Raw genomic sequence first — 9,511 nt, forward strand, 5'->3', positions numbered from 1 at the left:
TTGAACCATCTACATAACCACCATATCACACTTATTATTGATATTTTATAAAAATAATTGAATTATGGGTACGGTCCATAATAATTCTGAGAAAAATAACGGCTATTTGGAGAGAAGAGATGTGACGTATTATTTTGAGTCACGTGACGGGCATTCCCCGAATAACCGCAGTGCCAAAACGATTTACCAAGCTCGTGTAACGAGAACGCTTGGCCGTCCTCTGCGGCGTAGGGTAAAGAGAAAAAAACCCAAGGAAAATAAGTTATTAAAAAATAATAAAAACATGTACTGAATGATAATAAGCTTATACATTAATTTATTTTAGTAACAGAAGCATGTTAAACGTCAACAATCCCGACTAGTTAGGCCTTTGCATCCATAGGTAAATTTATCGTTAGTCGTACGCGAAAAAGTCTAAACATCTGGATCACAAACACCGTCATTTTCTACCTTGTAAAATTCATTATTATACAAAATATGCCATAACAGCTGACTTGGGATAGGAATTGTTACATGTTTATATACGCTGTGACTATATATACGAAGGCCGTGTCTATAGTCTCCACTAACGAGGGCTGGCTATATTCACAGCAAAAATGTATATAGGCGGTAAATAAGTACATGTATTTGATTGATCCATATTACCGAACCATCTGGAACAGGAGGAATACATACCAAGTACTGTACGAACACTGCATTTTCTGAAATGTTAGGGGGTGGGGGAGTATATGAATTTAGTCGGACCCTTTTGTGTACGTTTTCCATAGATATATGAATAGCGTCATATTGTCCCTACAGTACTAACAAAAAATTAATTATAAATTATAAATAATAATAATAATAAAATAATAATAATAATGATGATGAATAAATAAAAATAACAATTACAAATTATCAGCGGCTGAGGTAGATTAACTGAAAGAGAAACTAACTACGGACAGTACACAAACTAACAACAGGGCTAGAACTTAATAATTTTTCACTGATTGCAATTTTGAGGCTGCTTACGTAAGTTTTGTAAAAAAAAGTCAATTTTACCGTAAATAAATATGACTAAAAGGTTATTTTGCTGTATTTAGTCACATTTCAAATGCTCAAAATTGCATGGGGCAATAAAACTCAAAATACATTTTTTTTATAGGCTACTAGTAAATCTGAGACCACTCCCGGGTCCCCCTCTAAATTTATGTAATATTTTTGTAACAACTGCCCCCCCCCCACCCCACCCCACCGTGACGTGATTTTACCAACATTATAATACATGTAATAGTAATAATAATAATACACAATTCCTATTATACTACTACTACTACTACTACTACTACTACTACTACTACTATTATTATTATTATTATTAGCCTACTACTACCTTTTTGGGGTGGAGGGGCGGTGTTTTATCTGGAGGAGTTTTGGCTATAAAAATGCAAGATTAACGTGCGTGCACACACGCACAAACGGCAGTCTGAACTTGTCCCTGCATGTAGAACTGGATTCAACTGGGTTAAGTAATAATTAGCCAACCTTTGGACGACAAAACTTGCAACAGTACACTGTTTTTTTACGCTATACATTAAAACCGAAATACCACTTTGTGAACCAGTCAAAATAATTTGCACACGCGCCTGATAATAATAATAATAATAACAACTATAATAATAATAAATGGTGAGTTTATGTTCCGACTGTTTATTATTTTATTTCAGCGTATTCGCGGTTATTTTCGTCATGAAATAATATATTTTTTATTATTTGTCATGTATATAGCCGGCCCTCATTTTCCAAGTCTCTATACACGGCGATCGTTGATATAAAATCCAAAAATACGTTATACGGTTGTCGTATATATAGCCTCATCACTACGAGTCTGTTTTTCCGTATTTTTCATGTCTCATCACAAGAAGAGATCCAAATTTTAAAAACTAAGCGTATCCCTCGATCGTAGTTCAATTAAAATATACGGTTATGAGCAATACCTTAAATTCGGGAAAAACCCCGATAGATAGGCCTATATTCTGGCAAAATGTGCTAACCTGAGGCCTTTTTACCATGTAGCCCATTTCCATCATTCTACCCTGAAAATTAATTACAATCCATGCAATAATGCGTAGTGATTAGTTTGTATCCTTATATACTAACTGTTTGGCAGTAATTTCGTTTCATTCTGGCAAAAATCAGCCTTCTCCCCTACGCAAATCAGAGTCCGTACGTCAATGAATGGACCGACCGACGGGGATCGATCATGGACCGAGAACGCAATGCATCAGGGCAAACGCTCTAAATATCACTGAGCAACTTCTCGCCAGAAAAAAAGAAAGAAAGAAATAGAATGCTAAATATGGCACAAAGAACTTTTATTCCCGGCTAGCTCAGTCGGTAGAGCACGAGACTCTAAATCTCGGGGTCGTGGGTTCGAGCCCCACGTTGGGAGTGATATTTGTATTATTAATTTTGTTTATGGATTGTCTATTATTTGTTTTACAGGCGTATTGGGGTATGAACCAAAAACAATCACCCACAAACTGTGAATCGGCGAAGCCGTTCTTATATAAGTTTGCGGATCATGTTTTTTGTTTAGTTGGGGGTTTTTTGAGGTTTTTTCCTGAACGGAAAAGAAATATATAGTATTAAACGCGCTCTGTCACAGATGGTTGACCTAATTATTTACCCAACAAGGTATTATATGACAATATATACATTTGATTTGTACCTAAAAGTACTTTATTGAACCATCTACATAACCACCATATCACACTTATTATTGATATTTTATTATTAAAAAAAAATTGAATTATGGGTACTGTTCATAATTGTGAGAAAAACAACGGCTATTTGGAGAGCAGAGATGTGATTTTTCCGTATTTTTCATGTCTCATCACAAGAAGAGCTCCAAATTTTAACAAATAAGCGTATCCCTCCATCGTAGTTCAATTAAAATATTTTGGATCATACAATAACTAGGTTTGGTATTCCAAATGAATGTAAGTTTCATTTATAATGCATATTTAGAGAAACAAGGCCCACTAAATCCGTGACTGAGCTCCTTTAATGTACAAAATAGAAATTCTTTTCTGCTTAAGAAGACACGTTTAGTCACCATCTCTCACGATCTCTCAAACCCACCCCATCTCACAAACAGATACTCACTGGCTTAAACATACAATTAACAAATGGCATCATCTCATATTTATAGCAAGCCGTTATAGCCAATTTGGTTCCGTTTTTGACAACGCAAATGGTTCCGTTTTTGTTTTTGTTTTTTTGCCTGCACCTTCAAAAAAGGCAATTTAACAAAACATCGTAACCCTAGTTTTGCACGTAAGCGTCAATCTACGACAAAACCACAATTCTTACTGCTGTTATAGTACAACAAATATAGTTAGAAATACACATAATTCATTTATTTTCGTCCTTAAAATGCTCCATAATAATGTAATTAATAATAATTATTTTCTGCATGTAATAGATGACAAACACGTGTAAATGTATGCTCGGTAAAACTGCTAGTCGCAGACGTAAACTTACGATGCTTTGGCCCCTGATCCCCAAATATGAATAAACGTTGTTATCCAGATTCGGTTATTTTCGATTCATTCAGACAAAAACTAGCATTCCTCTTCTACAAGGCACATGAGCTGCTGTTTGTATTTTTCCTACGTAAACGAGTTATCATGAGGCGTGCTTGTAACTGTAAGTTAATTCGACTTTTACATGATCATTACTAATATTTTACGAACGAGCAAACACATGTATCAAATAGAACCAACAAACCCATTATTCGATAGAGTTTATAGTACAAGATATGTCATCTGCCCGGCTATCTCAGTCGGTAGAGCACGAGACTCTTAATCTCCGGGTCGTGGGTTTGTGCCCCACGTTGGGCTTGGTTTTTGTTGTTTTGGTTTAGCTACTTAAATATAAAAAAGTGGGGTTTTTTAAAGTGCGTTTGTTTAACGACACCACTAGAGCATATTTAAATTCAATATGTCACGAGTTTGTTGTTTTATTTAATAACACCACTAAAGCATTGGATGTCAGTCTTCAGAGAAAACCCATTAAAATGGTTCATTAGCAGCAAGGAATCTTTTATATAGTCTTTCCACACACAGGACGGCATATAACACGACCTTTGATATACTGGCAGTGAGGCGCTGGTTGAGACGAGAGAAAACTCAGTCAGAGACTCGGTCCACCGAGGTGATTTGATCCTATGACCCCAAATACACCAGACGAGCGCCCTACCGACTGAGTCAGATCCCTTCCTACGTTATTGACGTATCGAGGCGGGACATAGCCCAGTTGGTAAAGCGTTCGCTTGATGCGCGGTCGGTCTAGTATCGATCCCCGTCGGTGGACCCATTGGGCTATTTCTCTTTCCAACCAGTGCTCCACAACTGGTGTAACAAAGGCCATGGTGTGTACTGTCCTGTCTGTGGGATGGTGCATATAAAATATCCCTTGCTGCAAATCGAAAAGAGTAGCCCATGAAGTGGCGACAGCGGGTTTCCTCTCTCTGAACTTTAATTGGATATAAGCACGAAAATTAGTTGAAGGAATGATTCATTGATTGGATAACCTTTACTTGTTAATGTTGCCCTTTAATTCATTGATCCTAAAAATGTACATACAAAAATAATTGTGATTCTGCCTTAACCGGAAGTTACGATATATGAAAAATACATTAAAATGGTGGTCATTTTGAATTTCAAGATGGCTGTCACGATTGGATGACTACAAAAATGCCATCAATAAATTAGTTCCGGCTGTATAGCCAAAAATAGTGCTAAACTGAGATTCATGGTGCTATGAATGCCAGTTTTTATTGTCACGTGATACGAATTTGACCAATCCAAGGGTTTATAATAAAGGGATTTTTAGAGATTGGAATTATACCCAAATGACTAAATAAAATGTTATCAGCGAGTTCATTGCTCTCATAAATATAAATAGATACAAGAATTGTGTTTCTGTGTTAACTGGGGATCAAAATATATGTAAAATATTCCAAAATGATGGCCATTTTGAATTTCAAGATGGCCGCCATGATCAAATGACTGAAAAAAAATGCTACCAATGGATTTCTAATTCTGGATAGTCTTAAGAATAAAAAGAAATACATTTTACTGACTTGAGCAAAAAAAAATTACAAATTTACATAACTGCCTAGACTAGAGAGCGAGTTTTAACGACTCCATGGGTAGGTGTAAGACCACTCTCTCACTAACAACTAAACCTCTGTCATGGACACACAGCCCAAACAGCTGAAATGTGTGCCCAGGACAGCGTGCTTGAACTTTAATTGGATATAAGCACGAAAATAAGTTGAAGAAAGGAATGATTGAATAACCTTTACTTGTTAATGTTGTATAAATATATACAATTAGGGCACCCGGACCCTGTTGTAGGGACAATAAGTGGGTGTGCATTGGAGAAGTGGCCTGTATGCGAAGTGATTGCTGAACGATAGAAGCATATTATCATATTAAAATTCACCGGGTTAAAATTTAATGTGCACCTAACATTAAATAGCGGATTAAACATGGCTATGCGTGCATTTGGTGACACGTGTGACAGGACTGGTCATATCATGTATCAGCTGGTTAGTAAATTCCTATAATTTGATTTGAACTAGTAGTCATGTGCAAGCTAAAGAAAGCAAGCAAGGCTCTATAGCTCAGTTGGTTAGAGCGTCTGCCTTGTAAGCAGAAGGTCGAGTGTTCGAATCCCTCTGGAGCCTTTATTTTTTATTTATCAATTTTATAATAGTTTACTTATTGTCCCTACAGCAGGGTTCGGGTGTCCTAATTCAGCGCAATATTGTATATGAAAATATTGATTACATTAAATAAATGATATGACCTTAATTTTTACCTGTATCATTCTTTATTTTTAAAGCATAGCTGGGGACATTTATGATGCCAGGACTGGCATGCATAAATCCCAGCTGAAGATTCACAAACAACTGTGGCCATCGGCGATCTCTGAAGTAATCGGAACGCGCCGGAAGTGGTTAGTGGTTAGGGGACGTAACTCTGCATATTTTTTCTCGCGAATTTCTAACAAAAAGAAAGAAAGAAATATTTTATTTAACGACGCACTCAACACATTTTATTTACGGTTATATGGCGTCAGACATATGGTTAAGGACCACAGAGATTTTGAGAGGAAACCCGCTGTCGCCACTACATGGGCTACTCTTTCCGATTAGCAGCAAGGGATCTTTTATTTGCGCTTCCCACAGGCAGGATAGCACAAACCATGGCCTTTGTTGAACCAGTTATGGAGCACTGGTCGGTGCAAGTGGTTTACACCTACCCATTGAGCCTTGCGGAGCACTCACTCAGGGTTTGGAGTCGGTATCTGGATTAAAAATCCCATGCCTCGACTGGGATCCGAACTCAGTACCTACCAACCTGTAGACCGATGGCCTAACCACGACGCCACCGAGGCCGGTCGAATTTCTAATAGAGGCTATTGCCTTATTTATTTTATTATTTATTTAATTTTATTAAAGTTAAATACCGGTATAATAACATTTTGAACAAGGTGGTAGTGATATTGGTCAACCAACGAATAACCTCTTGAAAAAGGAGAAGAAAATAATTTAGAACAGAACACAAATAACGGGGGGGGGGGGGGGGGGGAGGTGTCGGGGGGGGGGGGGGGGGGCAGATGGAGTACTTCCATCGTTCTATATATATAATATTACCTCGTGTGTCCTCTAGCTGTCTCCTGTTTATATAATATAGAGAGGACTCTATGTAATTAATGCGGAAAATAAGACTAACAAATGGTCGGCACCTACTGTGTCTAATATATAATTTGTTTCCTAAATCTGATGGCACAGACCTTTAGTTTGATTATTCTGTGTCCAATCATGGCATTATACTTAATGTTGTTAACCAGTACCAACGCTGCACGAAGAAACACGACGCCCCTATGCAAAACGAAACCTAGCTGTTACATGACGCGGTATCTTTTTGAACGAAAATGACTTCGTTTTGAATATAGCTAGCCTATATGTACTTACATAAAAATAAACTATAAATGCATAACATTTTTTTTAAACTAATGACTGGGTTTTTTTTTTTTTTTTTTTTGGGGGGGGGGGGGGTATATATTTTTTTGTTGGTCAATCAGTTAGTTAGTTAGTTAGTTATTTTTTTTGCTCTTTGTTATTGTTGCTTTTTTGTGTATGTTTTTTTGTTTTGTTTTGTTTGTTGTTTGTTGTTGATGTTTTATTTTGTTTTCTGGTTTTTGTTAGTTTGTTTTGGTTTGGTTTTTTGTTTGTTTGTTGCTGTTGCTTCTCTTTTTCTTTCTTTTTTCTTTTCTTGTTTGTTGTTGTTGTTTTGGTCGGGTTGTGTGCTTTGTGTTTCAGAAGGTTTGACAACTTTCAGTGCAAAGTTGTTATTGAAATGTTTTGTTTTGGTGGTTATGAATGCATACGACAATTCTGGAGTGTCGCTGTAGTACGTTTTTTTGTTTGTTTATTTACATGTCAATAAATATAGTTCCGTGACGGTGTTACCTGGTCGATTTACATAGTTCTAAAATTTTAAAGGTATGCGATATGAAAAATATATTGTGTCATTTTATTGAATACGCCACGTATTGTATCATAAATGTCATTATGACGTTGTCGACAATGACGTACAAACAATGATGTGACGTCACATTATTACCTGTAGTATGTTTCTTTTCAGCTAACGCTACAAGATCTGAGCCCTGTAGACCTATACTTAATTTTTTGTATGAGTCTTTTGTTTAATTTTTTGGGTTTATTGGTCCTTTTTTTTTTTTTTTTTTTTTTTTTTTGCTTGTGGTTTTTGTTGTTTTCGACCACATGTGTCATATTTTAGTTATTTTTGATTGTCATAATAATAAAAAGATAAGCCCAACGTGGGGCTCGAACCCACGACCCCGAGATTAAGAGTCTCGTGCTCTACCGACTGAGCTAGCCGGGCATATAAATTACTCTTGAACATTTGGAATGCTATTGTTGCCCTATTGATGTTATATTTACCGTTAAATCTATGTATTTACCGCTATAGTAACATTTCTTAGTCCAATTCTGAACTAGGTGGGTGTGATGATAGTCAACGAACTTAAGTAACTTAAAACCGAATACAAATAGCTGGTGGTGTATGTCTGGTTATAAGTCTGGTTGGTGGGTTGGGCAGATCGTATATATATATATATATAAAACATATTATTAGCTTGAGTGTCCTCTAGCCTTCCCTTGTTTATATAATATAGAGAGGACTGTATGTAAAGTATGCGAAAAACACAACTAAATGGTCGCCAGCTACTGTGTCTAAAATATCATTTGTTTCCATTTGTTTCATTTGATGCCACAGACCTTTAGTTGTGTAATTTTATTGAATATGTTACGTATTGTATCATAAATATACAGAACTTCACATACGTTGTTTTCGCTTCCTATTGCACGAGTTTGTCATGTCATGTCATAGGGTTTTACGTGCACATTCAGAACAAGCTGTTGTAGCGCACGCCTGTCGTGGGCACAAGAGCCGACCTTGGCCGGCTCCTCCGTCCATGACAGGAAAGGTGGGGGAGGGGAGAGGAGAGACCGCCTGCACTGACAGGTGCAAGGGAGCACCAGCAGCCCGATCAAATCGGTAGCAGGTGGGTGGGGGTGGTGGTGGTGCTATGGAATTTGAATGGAGCAGTTCAATGCCAAAGAGAAAAGGGTGCGCAATTTTGATTGAGGGAATTTGGCGCAATTTTGAACGGTCGGTCGAAAGGTAAATGGCCGAGCTAATATAGGTTTTGATATTAGTGAATCGAGAATAGCTCGTTAATTTTAGACCTCTACGATGCTGTGGTGTCTCCCTAGGTTGCCCATAGGGCCCTTATAAAGGGCCTGACCGCTTCTGGTCGTGGCATCACCAACTTGATCGACCAACTACCAATATAATAAAAAAAGATAGCCTGGCCAATACTCAGGGACACCCGTTTTACGAATAGTGGTTACTCGGGTGACCCTGAGGCTTATATAGCAATGACTTTGTCATCCGTATAGGTGGCGCATCCCTTCGGATATAATGCTCACGGATGCTGGAGGAACTCCTAGAGGACACCTCGGGACCAGTCACCAATCATCAATCCACCAACTTCACCATCAGATACGTTTCCACCAACTTTCTGGACGGCGGCTGGCGGGCTTTACACCATCATCATCATTCCTTCCCTATCATTCCCTCCCTTCCTTCCCTTATCATAACCATAGTGAATAAAGCCCTTACTTGCTGTATGGACAACTTGGGGGTGGTCGGGATGGGGGGGGGGGGGACGCCGTGGTAGGGTGCTTTTGGGTGCGGTAGGGCGAAGGCGGTTTCGACCGGTAGATTGCCTGGTAGGAGGCCTCCCTTCCTCGGCACTTCCATCCGGTCCAGCTGACCTGGGCCTACCCGCTTGTTGAACCGCGGAACTGATTGGGCTCGAAGCCCCCCCCCCCCCCCCCCTTTGCGAATCCTTAACCTCCAGGGCTATT

The 9,511-nt window shown here is 38.3% G+C and overlaps 3 non-coding genes across 3 annotated transcripts; 2 read left to right on the top strand and 1 right to left on the bottom strand.

Moving 5' to 3' along the window:
• The first annotated feature begins 3,808 nt into the window (after nt 1-3,808).
• Trnak-cuu lies at nt 3,809-3,881 on the top strand. The gene has a single exon. It is a non-coding gene; the product is annotated as a tRNA-Lys (tRNA).
• A 1,779-nt stretch (nt 3,882-5,660) lies between these two features.
• Trnat-ugu lies at nt 5,661-5,734 on the top strand. The gene has a single exon. It is a non-coding gene; the product is annotated as a tRNA-Thr (tRNA).
• A 2,154-nt stretch (nt 5,735-7,888) lies between these two features.
• On the bottom strand, nt 7,889-7,961 carry Trnak-cuu. Its single transcript has one exon. It is a non-coding gene; the product is annotated as a tRNA-Lys (tRNA).
• Nucleotides 7,962-9,511: the final 1,550 nt, after the last annotated feature.

Source organism: Gigantopelta aegis, chromosome 9, assembly GCF_016097555.1.
Source record: "Gigantopelta aegis isolate Gae_Host chromosome 9, Gae_host_genome, whole genome shotgun sequence".
Taxonomy (NCBI): Eukaryota; Metazoa; Mollusca; class Gastropoda; order Neomphalida; family Peltospiridae; genus Gigantopelta; species Gigantopelta aegis.